The sequence below is a fragment of the Anas platyrhynchos genome, chromosome 2 (genome assembly GCF_047663525.1).
Source record: "Anas platyrhynchos isolate ZD024472 breed Pekin duck chromosome 2, IASCAAS_PekinDuck_T2T, whole genome shotgun sequence".
Taxonomy (NCBI): domain Eukaryota; kingdom Metazoa; phylum Chordata; class Aves; order Anseriformes; family Anatidae; genus Anas; species Anas platyrhynchos.
The window spans coordinates 24,450,733-24,466,205 of record NC_092588.1 but is presented as its reverse complement, the minus strand read 5'-3'; the positions used below and the strand labels follow the sequence as shown (position 1 = coordinate 24,466,205).

General features: G+C 40.6%; 1 protein-coding gene across 2 annotated transcripts in view; it reads right to left on the bottom strand.

The window, feature by feature from the left end:
* CDH17 (cadherin 17) overlaps window positions 1-12,995 on the bottom strand; it is a 37,321-nt gene extending 24,326 nt beyond the window's left edge. The window contains exon 1 of one of the 2 annotated variants that reach the window (XM_072034458.1): window positions 12,946-12,995. The gene's annotated coding sequence lies outside the window, so the exon portion shown is untranslated. Of the gene's footprint in view, window positions 1-229; window positions 378-12,945 lie in introns of those variants that run through there. The other variant, XM_005030112.5, reaches the window with a different exon arrangement.
* Window positions 12,996-15,473: the final 2,478 nt, after the last annotated feature.

Sequence of the window (15,473 nt, the reverse complement as noted above, 5' to 3'; positions counted from 1 at the left end):
TGATTTTCTTTAAATGATTGATTTCAGATGTTAAAATTCAGTAAAGCGAAAACAGAGGAAATTGATCCAAATGAAATACAAAGCCTTACAAAGACTAAGCCTTAGCACAGCAGTCATCCATTTTACAAGGACAGCTGAGTTTCTAACACTGCCAGCAAAAACCTTCAGTAAGCCCCTTGCTTCAGCTTTTACAATTTTGCAGTGAAATGACAGCTAAATCATCCCTTACCTGTAACATGAAAAGCTTGTTTTGGACTAAAAAATACTTCTTTCTTTCATCTGTGGGGTTCACCTTTGTGCAGGTTGGCAGTGTCTGTCTGTGCTTCTCCACACAGTTTATAGTTTCTGAGACTCGCCCTAGAGGTTCAGTGGCTCAAACATTAACAGCATGGAGAATTATTGATTCTTAATGACTAGGTGTGGTATGAAATGGCTGCCACGGAAGGAAGCAGTATAGCTCTGAGATAATTTACAGCCTTCAGTATTTTTTATGTCCTTTGGGGTTTTCTCTCCGAATCCAGTTTTTCAGTGAGGTTGCAAGGAACTAACATGCAGGGTGCAGGTTGGAGCTGCAGGGTGAAAGTTGTCCTTTTGGACAGAAGGTGGCAAGGAGACGGCATGGGCCTCGGGTGGAGATGTCTGCTGCTTGCCAGTCACAGGAATAGTTCACATGTGGAAGACAAGGTTTTGGAGGCAAAGGTGACTTGTCTTCACAGCAGACCTGTGCATGGGGAGGACTCATCCTGTTTGTAAGAATAATTCTTCAGTCGTGGTCTCAGAGGGCTCAAATTCTGCCTAAGCTCTGCAGCAAATTTACTTTGGGTAACTTTGGGGAAATCACTCTATTTGCCCATTTCCAGATGCTCCTCTCATTATGGATGTAATAATACCTTTCCCTCGTGTGTCATCTTTCATGTCTGTTTAGGTTTTCAGGCCGTCAGGGCAACTAATGCCTGCTACTCTGTGCATTACAGTACCTATGATAAGGGGAACTGAAATCAATTGGATTGTCAAGGGCTATGGTAAAAATAAAATAAAATAAAATAAAATAAAATAAAATAAAATAAAATAAAATAAAATAAAATAAAATAAAATAAAATAAAATAAAATAAAATAAAATAAAATACTGAAATCATATTTGGAAATAAATAGTTTTTAAAAAATAGTAATCCTTACGATGTTTTGCTTTCTGCTAACTCACTTTGTAATATCATGCTTATTTCAGATGTTTTGAACAGACTTATTCTCTCATCAAATGTTAATTTTTATCCAGGTTCTGACTTCTGGCTGCAATTTCCTAAGTATGTTAAATTACTCTTGAACATTGTTTAATTATCTGTGCAGTGCATTAAGAGTTTTCTGGATTATGCATCCAAAGAAAGAAGGGGTTAGAGTCAATTACAGCTGGAAGGTGTAAATTCTGGGAAGGGTGAGCTTTCTGTTTCTACTCCAGATCACACTTTTCTCTTGAAAACAGCATTTGTTTCTGTAGGAAAAAAACATCTAGACAGTGCTTTCAGCATGCTTTCAAACGCAATAGTTCTCCATTTGCTCACGTACTCAGAGTGATTCAGACATTCTCAAAAGCTGCCTGCAAGCAGTGAGTTATCTTTGGAGCACAGCTCGAAAACAACAGTTTCCCTTAAAGCATTAGAACTCATTGTTAATGATTTCAAAGCAAATATAATAAGTGGGAGGGAATTGGACCTTCTTGGAAATATGTTGACTTTAAGTGACTTACATGCAGATCAATTGTATATTATTTGAACACAAATGACCAATCATTTCAAAATTAAGCCTAAATTAAAAAAAAATAAAAAATCATATAAACTGGTTCTGAACATCATCTTTAGCCTTCTTTTTCATTAAAAAATGCTGAATAAGTCAAGTCACGTATATTAAGTCAGTCACATAAACAAGTTTAATGTTTGTCTTTAAAGTGTTAGAGTCTACTTGGATGTGCTGTTATTGAGAAGTGCAGTGAGGTACTTTAAATACAGATTTAAGATACCTAATATGCTTAATTGAATGCACATATTTTTTAAAGCTCCTGGAAGAGGTGAGCCTGCTCTCCCTGAGCATCTTTCTCCGGGTGAAATAATTTCCCAGCAGCAGAGCAACTGCTTACAGGTTGTAGCCACACAGAAAAGAAAAATCTCCTATGTCAAAAGCATTACAAAGTCCAGAAGCACTTAAGGCTTTACAGCAGTCATAACATGGTGCCACAGATAAAATCACAAGAAGAAACTGAGCACTGAGATTGGTTCCTCGAGCCAGTTGCTTCTCTGAGTAAATCTGATGAAAAGAAGGCAAGTGTCCAGGTGTTTATTGTGTGAATCATTGTTCAACGAGTCAGTTTTTCCAGAAACAACTCTTCCCATTTCATTAGTCACATCCTTTTTACTCTTCTCATTTATCAGCGTTGACATCCCTCCCTCTTTCCTTTTTCATTTTGCCTTGTCTTTTTGTTTTGATTCACCTCATGTCTCTCCATGTACTTCAATTTCCAAAACTAACGAGAACTCTCTGACCTCAGCTGCTTTCCCTTCCTGCTTGTTTAGAAAATGTGTGGGTTTTTTTATTAATCTTTTGGGGCATGATAATTTCACAACATCATCAATATGTGTCAAAACGCACTAGTGTAGGAAAAAGAAGTGTAGAAAAATAATGCTTGAAAGGATCTCAAGTTTCTAGTCATCTGGTTCCTTCACTTCTCCAGAAGCAGAACCAGCTACACCCAGAACCTCCCTGATTGTAAAAATGCAAATAATGGCCACGCCTGGTCTATAGGTAATCCACTGTGGCACTTCCAGATACCTGCTCATGCATATAATTGTCATATGCTCAGTCACTCTCTACCTTTCCCGATGAGCTGTGCCCCAGATTCTCCAGACAATACTTCCTGGTGTTGCTGAGGACAGGCTCCTACAAACAATATTCCCTGAGCAATGCAACTCTCACCAAAGCACTTATGTTTTGCTTATAACACTTTTAATAGTATCTTCACTGCACTGGTAGTTGCACCTCAGTAATTCCAATTTTGCCTGCATTTGCTTGTGCTATGTGCTCATTTTTAGTAGTGTAACCTTCTTATGACTCTCTTTATGCTTCTTTATGTGATCTTGAGGTCACCGAAGGTCTCTGGTTTAACCAAGTATTCCCTTCCTAATACTATTTCTTCTTTGGAACATATTATGCCCTTTATTTCATTTATACAGAGACATAGTCATTCCTACTAATGCTCTTCGTTGTCTTGTTTCCTATGAAATCCTTCTTATCAATAATCTTATTTTATTGAAATCTTCTTTTTTCAACTTCATTGTCATTTTTTCCTGTTCCCTCTCTCCATTTACAAGGATTGTGGAATCTCATTGCGTTATAATTACCAGACACATCACCCCTATCTTCTGTACTCTGGACTTCAAAATAAATATATTCATCCCCATCAACATTTCATTTCTTTTCCTAACAATTCTTTCTGAAGCATTTTACCCTTCTATACAAACAGTCCAGTCTCTTATTACTCAGCCAAGTCTCCATGCTTCTCATAATCCTCAGAACATATTAAGAGTTCCGGGGCTGCGCATTACTTGAATTTAAGATGCTCTTCAGGCCTTCCTTTTACATCTCTCACTCTGTTTGCATAGCCTTGCCCTTTCTACTGTTTAGATCTCTGTCCACATTGTGATAATTTATGTTTATAAAATGGTATAAGATATCATGTTGTGGAAAGGGAACTTGGACAAAAAACACTAACTGGGAAGATCAGAAGGACACAGTATTGTAAGCAATGAGCTAAGTCATCCACAGAATCACACAGCATCAGAATAATTTGGATTGGAAAGGACTCTAGAGACCACCTAATTCCACCCCCCTGCCATGGGCAGGGACACCTCCCACTAGCCCAGGTTGCCCAAAGCCCCATCCAGCCTGGCCTTGAGCACCTCCAGGGATGGGGCATCCACAGCTTCTCTGGGCAACCTGGGCCAGTGCCACACCACCTTCTGAATGGGGCTTCTTTCTAATGTCTAATCCCTAACAAGAGGCAACATGGTAAAGGAAATAAGGGGGGCTAACTATGTAGGCACATGTTGGGATGGGAACAAAGGACAGAACTGAACTATTCAGCAAGTTTTCGGTGTAATTCTTGTACTGTGAGGTTTCACCATCACCTCCCTTTCATCCTAGTTTAAACTCTTCTTGCTAGCTTAGCCAACAAGAACACAAAAATATGTATTTATTGAGACTTTCAACTACAGTGTGAGTAATTTGATCTAATGTACTAGTAAAAGGGTCAGTATACAATGTGAAAAATGTCACATGACATTCACAGTTACAAAGTACTTGATAACTGAGGAAAAGACTGCTGACTTAAGTGATAAAGTATGTCTTTCAGAAAACTGAAAATTACTGAATAAACAATATAAAAAAAGAAACCTGCAGTGTTCTCATCAGTTGAGGATGCTTTCCATAAACTTTTTCAATTTAGAATTTCAGAGATTGCGTAGCAACCACTTTTCACTGAAATGAATGAAAAGAACCAAAATGACAGGCCTTGTAGATATATCCTTCTGACTAGCCCTTGAATGCCTGTGCCTTGGATGATGAAAACCTCATCTGAATCATCCCTACTCCCTGAACTCAGCAGCCAGTTCTGAACTGCTCCCCTGAGCTCTTGGCCAGACCCTTAGTGCCTGTTTGGGGCAGCTGGTAACAGACTATTTGGAGCTCAGGTGAGATGCCTAAAAGGGTCATGTCCCCACCCCTCCAAGCCCTCCCATCTCAGAAACAGAGATGTCTTCTGCTTTCTTTCTTCTTTGGAGCCGTCTTTGTGAATTGCCCATCTGCTGGGAAACATAGGCTTTGTTCTTCCTTCATCAGGGAGCTGGTAGCCTGTTTCTACCACACTGAGGGGCCTGTTCTGTCCTTGCTGATGCTGCTGTATGTCTCCAGCACCTTCATTTGGCTATCCTTGGGGGACTCCATCGCTGTTACATTGATGAAATTCTCCTGGCCACCATTGCATCTCAGCCTAACCACCTCCTTCTGCAGCCCTTCACCCACGCAGTGTCTTGTTCCCAGCTCACACTGATACTGATGATACATTGCAATTGAGTAAATCCCAGCCATGACATGGGTGGAGGTATCTGAAGCTGATTTCATTTGTAAGTACATGTGGCTGCCAATAAAGTAGGTGCAAGCTGAATCAGCAGCATGCCAGTCTCTGATGAGGCAGCACATCCCCACCTTTGTTCCTGGAGTGTCTCCTTGAAGGTATCAGTCAGCCCAGGCTCTGCAGCTGTTGCCCCAGGCATGTTGTGCTCCCAGCTACATCCCCACCTCACCAGACACAGATGTCTGACCTCTCCCTCAGCACACAGAGCGAGCACATGAGCTTGACTTCTTCATTGCTAACAGGAGACCCATTGTGAAATTCTGTTTGTTGCTGTCAGGTCCTGGCCCCTGTTAGTTGCTGAGCTAATGCTGTCAAACTCCTGGGCTATTAAACTTGCCCAGGTCAAGATGATAGATTTTAGTTTCCCTTTTTCTTCATGCAAGCAATGACATAATGGAACCAAATAGCTCTTCTGGAATAAACAATGCATATTCTAGAGATTACTTGTGTTTACACTACTTATTGCAAGACCTCCAAAGGAGTTTAAAACTTGCACTCCATATTGAAGCACAGGGAAATTCAAGTTTTTTCAGAATGATGGTGTCCTCTTTCAAGGGGACTTGGAGTGGCATATGCATTAGAAGTTATGACCTGCATTTTTCAAAATTGAATTTTTTTTGCTATAAATGTTGAAGAAAGAATTAAAAAAAAATCTTTCGGTCAGTACTCAATACATACAAAGACACATCCACAATTCTCAAGGCTCAAAATAATACAGAGCATAACATTGTGTCAAAACAAAATAGGAAACCAGAGACCTTTCTCAGCTATACTCTGTTTAGAAAACAGCAAGACAATATTATGACAAGAAACAACCAGTGAGCTGGCAGGCTGACACAAATTTTTGCTTATTCACACACATATGTGAATGCAGGTGGCCTTAGGACCCAAGAAGCAGATGGTCCAAGAGCATTCAGTCACCTGGATGAATGTGCCCACCTGTAGGACATTGAAATGAGCACAAAAAAACAATCTAGTCTCTAGGGCTGTGTTTATCACTGTGATCACTTACACTGCTGTCTGGCTGTTAGAGATAGCAAGCACTTCATAAAACCCAGAAATAAATCTGTGAGCAGAACCCAGATGACAAGACTCCCTTCTGCAAACTGAAGCAGGACCTAGGTGCTCTTCAGCTCTAGGTGCTCTTCTGAGGACCTGAGAAGATCCTCAGAAATGTTATGTCTGGTTCTCAACCTCTTGAAAAAACCACTATGACCATATCCTGTGCTGACTGATGTAAAAAGCTAAACCAAACCGAAAAACACTCTACTACACACAGACACGTCTGCAGTGGCCAGACAGCCACAGGTTCCACAGCTCAGCTGGAAGCCTGAAAACCTGTCCTTCGAATGAAAACATCTTTCAAGCACCAGCACAAGCAACTGGGCCCTGGTTCTGCAGCTGGTAGCTGATGTTGTTTTTCTCTCTCTCTCTCCCCTACCTGCACACCCTTGAATACAAAATGAGTTTCTGCCTCTCAGACTTGACAGATTCTCACCTTACCCAGGCTGTATAAGCAGAAAGGGGATCAGTCCAACACCCTCACCTCAAGTTTGATGGGTCATCTAACTGGTGGGTTTTATTGTTCGCATTCTAATACAAAAGTAAAGAACAGTAAGAAACTGACTGTTTGACCAGTGAAGACAAAACTGCTCCTGCTTTATTCATTATAACCAGCTTTGTTCTGCTGGGATGGGTTAAAAAAAAAAGTCACACTCTTTCCCTCAGCGGGGATCAGGTAATCCTGGCTCATTTTCCCTTGGTTTTAGCCCTTCTTTCCTCTGTGTACACAGTATTCAGGATGACACTGCTTTACATTACTGGGTGGGACTTTCACAGCCTGATAAGATACTAATTGGTACCTTGAGTATGGTATTTCTCATACATATTAGTACCAGCAACTGTAACAGGGAGAAAAGCAGCAAACTTCAGCTCAAGAGCTAGTGATTTTGGGTTCCCAGAGTTCCTCTAAATAATATCAGCATTTCTAATGTTAAATTGGCTTCCATAAAGACTTTGAAAAGGGCAGGAGTTTGTAGCTAGGGATTGAATATTTGCATTGATTTTGGCTAGAAGTGAAGTTATGTTATGTCTAAATTCAAGGTTCATTTTAGTGCACACCTCTCAGTAGGTACTGCCAGATGGGCAGAAATGTAATTCCTGCTGGAAAAATTGCCACAGAGAAGTTCTATTACTCTCATTTCAGCAGGACCACAAGGTCTAGTCGCATCAGTGCCTTCCAATGCAAGTATTATGAACTCCCTAAGAGGTGCTAGAAGGAGGCTTGAGTGTTCTGGGGATCTGAAAATTTCATTTCAGAGTCAAACTATATGGCACAGATCACCAACCTGAATCAATGTTGAAACTGAGTGGTATCCATTAGAAGAAATTTTGCATGTGTTACAGGCCAAGCCAAACATACATAATCTCATTTGTTTCAATTCCCTAGTTTTGTGATCAAGGCCTAGTCACATCGATGAGCCACCAGAAGATAAGGCCTACTCTGCAAGAGAGGACCGTGCATATTTTGTGTTGCAGCCACCTACGATGAACATTATTTAAAGTACTAATTCCTCTGCTTAGAATAGAAAATGCCATAAATACCACATAATTTTAACTTCTGCCAGCAGTGGATAACCAGCTTTCCTTGGCACGCCATACACAAGCCGGGACCCCAGGGGACTACTTCTGTGACTAAATAGCTGTGGTATTGGGCTATCAGTTTATGTACTTCATGTTCAGTTCTTCCATAATTTCGAAGATTGCAGTGCAACCATTTTAGCTCTTTCCCTGCCTCATTTGTGACTTATATGGAAATGCCTCCCCGAATATACACCTCTGCTTGCTTGACTCTTCTACAAAACTATGACTTAATGCTCTTCCCCGGTCTCAAACTTGCACGTCTCATTAACTTTCAAGTTAAAAGGGCAGTCAGTAGGATAAATCCATGAGTTTAGAGCTATATCTGGCTTTATTGCATCTCAAGCTTAGCACAGCCACAGAATAAACTATACTTTTAACATTGCAATGTCTGTGAGCAGAATTTAAATGGTGCTGGCCAAGGTTGCCAGTGTCAACATACAGAATCACAGAATCACAGAATTTCTAGGTTGGAAGAGACCTCAAGATCATCGAGTCCAACCTCTAACCTAACACTAACAGTCCCCACTAAACCATATCCCTAAGCTCTACATCTAAACGTCTTTTGAAGACTTCCAGGGATGGTGACTCCACCACCTCCCTGGGCAGCCCGTTCCAGTGCCTCACAACCCTTTCAGTAAAGAAGTTCTTCCTAACATCTAACCTAAAGCTCCCCTGGCGTAACTTTAGCCCATTCCCCCTCGTCCTGTCACCAGGCACATGGGAGAACAGGCCAACCCCCACCTCTCTACAGCCTCCTTTAATGTACTTATACAGAGCAATAAGGTCACCCCTGAGCCTCCTCTTCTCTAGGCTGAACAAGCCCAGCTCCTTCAGCCGCTCCTCATAGGACTTGCTCTCCAGGCCCCTCACCAGCTTCGTCGCCCTTCTTTGGACCCGCTCAAGCACCTCGATGTCCTTCTTGTAGCGAGGGGCCCAAAACTGAACACAGTACTCGAGGTGCGGCCTCACCAGAGCCGAGTACAGGGGGACGATCACCTCCCTAGCCCTGCTGGTCACAGTGTTTCTGATACAAGCCAGGATGCCGTTGGCCTTCTTGGCCACCTGAGCACACTGCTGGCTCATATTCAGCCGACTGTCCACCATCACTCCCAGGTCCTTCTCTGCCTGGCAGCTCTCCAACCATTCCTCTCCCAGCCTGTAGTTCTGCTTGGGGTTATTGCGCCCCAGGTGCAGGACCCGGCACTTGGCCTTGTTGAACTTCATACAGTTGACCTCAGCCCATCGGTGCAGCCTATCCAGATCCTCCTGCAGAGCCTTCCTACCCTCGAGCAGATCGACACACGCACCTAGCTTGGTGTCAACACAACAACAATACAACATAGACCAGAGCAATACAGGACCACCAAAGCTGCAAAGAATGAAATGTTCTGCATTCAGGGGTTAATTTTGTGGTCAAAGATGTGATACAGAAAGGCAACTCAGACTTCTTTCAAAGGAGCCCAACCACAGATTTAAAAGTTTCAATGAAGAAACAAAAGTGCAAAGCTTTTTCATTAACCCAAAGGCTCCAGCAAAGAGTTGCAATCAGCTCAGGTCACAGCATCGTCTCTTGTCTGCTTCAGACTTGCATTTCCTTTCTATACAGCTACTTCCCACAGCACAGGTACAGAAGGGTAGGGCTGAATAAACAAGTGCCCAGCGCCTAGCGAGCTCGCTGCCATGGCGTGTAGACTCCTCCCAGTCCAAAGGGAGACCAGCACACTTCAGCAGCACTTCGATAAAACAAAAAAGTTGCTGAGGAATAGTTTGCTTGAGAGGAATAGTTTGCCACTTTGAACTTCTTGTTTTCTACGTGTCTCCTGTAAATGCTGAGTGGACACAACAGTTCTTGGAAAATTGGTGAAATTATATCAGTTAATGGTTAGTAGTACATTCACATTTAGATTATGCATTTTAGGAGTTCCAAACGTTGCATATTTGGATTAATCCATCATTAAGAAAAGTTATCTCCCTTTCACAAATTTCAGGAATTCGAAAAACATAATTCAGGTCCAAAATACAGTGATAGGTTGAAAAAGTTCTTAATAAGAACATTACGAATGAGTGTCTTTGTATTCTCATTTTGCTGTGTGACTCATAAAGTGTCTTTATAGTTATGAAGTTCAACCTTTTTTGAACAAAGGAAACTTCACATATTCATAGAATTGTAGGAACTATAAAACAAAAAGTAAGATTGTTTCAACACAATGTGCTGAAAGAAAAAATACAACTTTGTCTGAACTATGTATTCTTCAAATGAATTAGCATGTTGTTTGGAAGTACAGAGATATTTAGCTGCTATCTTTAGCTAGCTTAAAGGATAAAAAAAAATGTTATCAGTCTAAGGACTTTGAGTTGCATCCATGAAACAGTAGTACCGGTAGTAAATTTTTATGAATCACTTTTGCTGCTGAATTAAAGAGCAGAGTGAACATCTAATGTAGAAAGAGAAGCAATGCATGTCCAACTTTGATGCTTGTGCAATCTACTGTGACAAGATCACAGAGAGGAGAGGTGGGAGGAGTATAGGGCATTGCTCTTTGTGGTAACTGGTTGTTTCTTTTTTAAAAAAAAGTTGGGAGTGGTGGTTCTTTGTTGCCCAAACTATGTTTATTCCTGAAATAGAAATCTATTTCTATTTATTGTGGAAACATTTTATTTGTTTGTTCATTACTTGTGCAAATGTGTCTAACAAATATTTTACTTCCCATATTAAGAAACTGAGAAAAGCTGACTAGGAGGAATGCCCCATCACGTCTGGGTAGTGTTTTAGGGAGACACTCCCAGGTGAGTGCTTGTGTGCACCCTCCTCATCTCAGCTAGCTGGGCAGGAGGAAGGGTGTTCCCTTTAAGCCTCAGCTGCTTTAAGGGCAAACACTGTCATTTTATGTTCATGTCAACTTCATTTACAGCACTATGCAGCATTTTGTGTAACACAGTCTGAGACATTTGGACATGTTCCCTGTACCCTGCTGTGAAGACAGCAATTACCAGTGGAGTGGGCAGCTGAGGAGGAATCCTTTCTGAAACTGCAACAGCATCAACTGTGAGACCACCTTTGTCAGACACTGATACTTTTATTAATTCTATCTTGATTTATAACATTATTTTTTTATTTTTAAAATAAAAAGGGAATTATCTTTACTTTAAAAATGCAAATTAGGTTATTTTAAATCCCCATTAAGTAAGAGCCCTTTTGCTTCCAGAAACATCTTAACTTGAAAAGCAATATGCAAACATGAGACATTCATAGTATTTTATATTCTGGTTATGTATTGAAAACAGGCATACCAAAAGAAGCAGTTTTTGACAAAACTATAGCATTTTAGGTGAATATAAAAGCTAGACTTCTGATTTATATACAAGTTTGACTATAACAGAATTTTTGTAGTTAATTCCTGCAAAATACTATTTATTCTTACCTCATATCACTGCAGTTTTTTACTAAATTAACCTTAATGAGGATGAAACAAGCAAATTTATTTTCCATATTAATTTTTGTTCTTTATTTTTTGGCTGATAATGGAATCCAGTTTGAAATATGCCGCATTTGGAGACTTTCTGCCGTACTCCAAGAATGAAGGTCAACTTTTGATGTCTTTAGGTTTGTTTTTCTTTGCTTTTAATATTTAGCTACTATGGAAGTTATGTGTGTATATTTTTATGTAGACATTCTCCAAGTTATTTGCAGAATAGAGAGCAGTTTGTTGAGCAATCACAAGTATTTGACATAATAGAAATGCTGTGATTGACACATAAGAGGGAGAGCTACAGAATGTTAAATAACTTCTATTTTAATAGCATACCTTTATTGTCATTGTTATAAATAGTCAAGGTCTTCGTATAATGTGTAAGTGCAAGGGATCTTCATCTGTTTGTAAATGTTAGCTCTCTATATGGTTAATATCAACACTTCTTATCTTTAGCAAAATTCAATACATGTAGAGTAGTGTTCTAAATTTTTGTTTTTAATTTTTACCCAGTCTAAGAAAGAGCACAACAAACCTTTTATCATAGGTCCCTCAGAAATAAATTTTCATGGCATTGGGAATTTCGGCTGACTTTTGCTTCTGTGTTTAGACAACGGTGACTATTACTTGAGGATCTACACAAAAGCATGAATTACCATGCAGCCCAAGCAGATTACAACTGCTATCAAGACTTATGGTGGTTTCTTCTGATTGTTGAAAGCTGGAGTTTAGTTGCTCACTGGAGATGTTCTCTCGGTTGGTTCAATCAAAAACATGGCAGGGTTTTTTGAATAATAAAGCTATTTAAGGGGAGGAACAAACTTTCTGGATACATGCCTAATATATTATTTTATGAGAAAGAAAAATCAGCTTTGAGAACAAGAGGGCTTTGAGGAGGAACATGAGAGACCAGCCATACAAGTGACATCCTGGGCACTGCTGTAACCCAGAGGAGCCAGCATGGCTGAGATAAGCGGGTTTCTGGCATGGAGCAAGTCTGCTGTCCCCTTCATCTGCTGCTGCTGCCACATAATTTCTGAGCCAGATGCTGGCCCTGTGTGTTGCTACTAATTCAAATAATTTATATCACTTCTATCATTGTGTTACTATTGTTATAGGCATAAAGGAAAATTTCTGACCAGCTATGTTAGGGTTCCAAGACACATCTGTCATTTACATGCGCTCAGAAAGGAAAGACACAAGAGAAAGGCAAGAAAAGGTGAAAACAAAAGAAAGAAAAGAAAATACAATGTTCTCAAGGGCTTTAATTATACTGGCTTGGGAGAATTCAAAGCCAACAGGTCGCTGGCTCACTCTTTTATTTTTCTTTCCAAACACAGCAGTACTTCTTGTATGCCCTCAAGATCCTTGCTTGCTTGCCAATTTGACAAGGAGCCTGTAGTCATTTACTTATATGCCCTGCTCACTGAGCAGGCAGGGACCAGCAGGGATTATCTTCCAGCTGACCATTAGAGTTGTCATTAGACCATTGGGGCTGGCATTAGACCACCTAGGTGGTGGCCTGGCAGTTGGGCAGCACCTTTGGTTGCACGTTCTTTGCCGATATCTTGATGCAAAGTCCTGTTGCAAAATAGCAAAGACCACAGCGGAAGGAGAAGCAATAGGAAGGGAGAGGCATAGGTGTTACTTACACACCTCAGGGTGGCAAGAGCTCAGCAGGCAGAGCTGGGTGGTGGCTGTGGGTTGTGTCCTCAGGGGTTGTCAAAGGTGCTGTGCAGGGATGCTTCTGCTGGTGGATCCTATGCTAAAACCCTTGCAGATCTATGAACGGTCCTATTAAAACACGGTATTTTTTTTCTTCTTTAGATTTGAAGTTGTTTCACTTTCTATAGATGGACTGTTTTTTATGATTGACATTAGCTCATGCGTCAATAGCTGACTATAATATTCTACTTCTGTAAATGTGGTTAATATTTTTGTAACTGCTTTAAATACACATTGCATGCAGTCAATGATGTGGCTTCTGTAGACATGCAACTTCAGGGGTCAAAATCTCAGTTCTATATATGTATGTATCTTAAATACAGTGGCCTGCAGTCATGCAAACTTTTTTTAGTTAAAAAAGGAAGAGATTGTTTGTTAGTTTACTTGTATGTCAGTAAATCATGGCAAAGATTTTGCTAAACATAGCCAAAATCATTGTGGTAAATGCACAATGATGGAGTCTGAACGGTGTCTGGGGCTGCAATTCTGCCCAAGTGTTTCCTTTAGAATATAGCATACATCAGTCCAGACTGTTGTAGCAAAAATCTTCTGATTCCCACAGCAGGCCTTGGAACTTGCATCTTTCTTCTCCAGGTTACCACTCCAGAAACCTAAAAAATGTCATCACTAGCTTGTACTTTAGCAGTCCTGCAGCAGGTGCCATCTACCAGGGATGCAGATGTTCCACACAGTCTGTATTGCACTCCCAGCAAATCCTACCTTCCAGAGCCAAGTATTTATAGCCAGCAAGAGTCCCTTTATGCATTTGAAGCAGTCTGGCCATTTCTCTCTTCTGCTTAAATAGAAATGCTCAATCACCATGCTGATGAAATACTGCAGGTAGGAACTATTAAAGTAGTGCCCTTCGGATATGGAGCTGGACCATGGGCAAGCTTTGTTTGGACCTCTCCCAGGTGGCAGACCCAGAAGTCCTCAGCCTCCCCGTTACAGAGCCCATGTTTTTATCATCCTTCAGTTCCTGGGGAGCAGGGGAGCTATGCTGCTTTTTGGGGGGGCTGGCAGGGTTGGAGGCCACCTACTCTTCTGCCAAAAGGCAGCAGGTAGAACCAAGTCCTGCAAAGACATTCAGAATGACATCTTTCAACCATATAGGTTAGAAACTGAAGCAATATTTCTCTGAGGATGCAGAGAGCAAACTTAGATACATGTTTGTGTGGCCTGGCTATAATTGGATCTGAAGGAAAGGCTAGGATCAGGAATAAAATTAAGATATCATCCTTAACCCTGAGGTCACTGTAGCCTCAGAGAGGTCTCTCTCCAACCAAATTCTGTGCATGAAATTCTTCTTTCAAAGCAAATGTGAGTCAACTAGTGTATCTGCATGCTATTTCATGGCTTCTAGGCATTTTAGATAGCTTTCGGTAATCTGGACAGCAAGCCATAGAAGAGATTGCCCATACAACCTGCATGAAAAATTATACTTGCACATGTAATTTTTTCTCCATCCAACATGTTTACAGCTATGAGCCATTTAGAGGGAAGTCTGTGTTTCATTTCAATACAATATCTTGTTTCATTGTGCGCCAAAGTGCAAAGCATTTCCAGGTCCCACCCAGCAGAGATAAGAAGAGCACACGTAATGAAAGTATCTGATGAACCATGTGAAACCATGACATATTTCCTATTCCTGTGGGAGAATGACATAACTTTGTACTCACATGTGTGAAACAACAGATCCAGTCCCTGAAAGGACACAGTCTAGTTCTTGGGATACCACTGGTGTGATTTACATCAGCTGGACGACTTGCTTAAGCAAACATTGCAAACACTAGCTGCAGGCATCCCTCTTTATGCTCTGTGTATGACATAATGCCAGACATTAGCAGGATTGAAAGAGCTGCCATTTAGCAACTGGACACTTCTTTTCAGGTTTCCATACAAGATTTTTATCTGCAAGGTTTTGATCCTATAATCCTTATGAACATGAGTTTTATTGTACCTGGAATATAGGAGTTGTATCCCGCAACCAAACATATATATTTAGGCCTCTATTTAAGACAAGAACAGTACAGTACAAATTGCCTAGTTGTTTTCAAAGTAATGCATGAAAGAACTGAACAGTACATTTAAATGGAGCATAATTTACATGAAAAACTGTTTTTGGTAATGAAGGATTTTGTAAAATCTAAGTGAGCTTTCAAAAGATGTTAGGTGACACATCATCATTGACTGAAATCATTGTCTTTATAAATGGCAGCCAAAAGTGACAAAAACAAAGAAGAAAAAAAAAACACCCTTGGGATCTAATCAGAAAGGGTACTGAAAGCAGCAAATAAAAAGATGTTTTGTCGCTATCTAAAACCTAGCATCTTGAGTAGTACATACTGCTGTGGTCTTTGCCTCTAAGGTGGGATACTGTTAAAGAAGGAACAGAGAAACTCAACAAACATGGGCAAGGGGTTGGAGCAGCTGCCATAAGGAAGACATTAAAAGTTTGG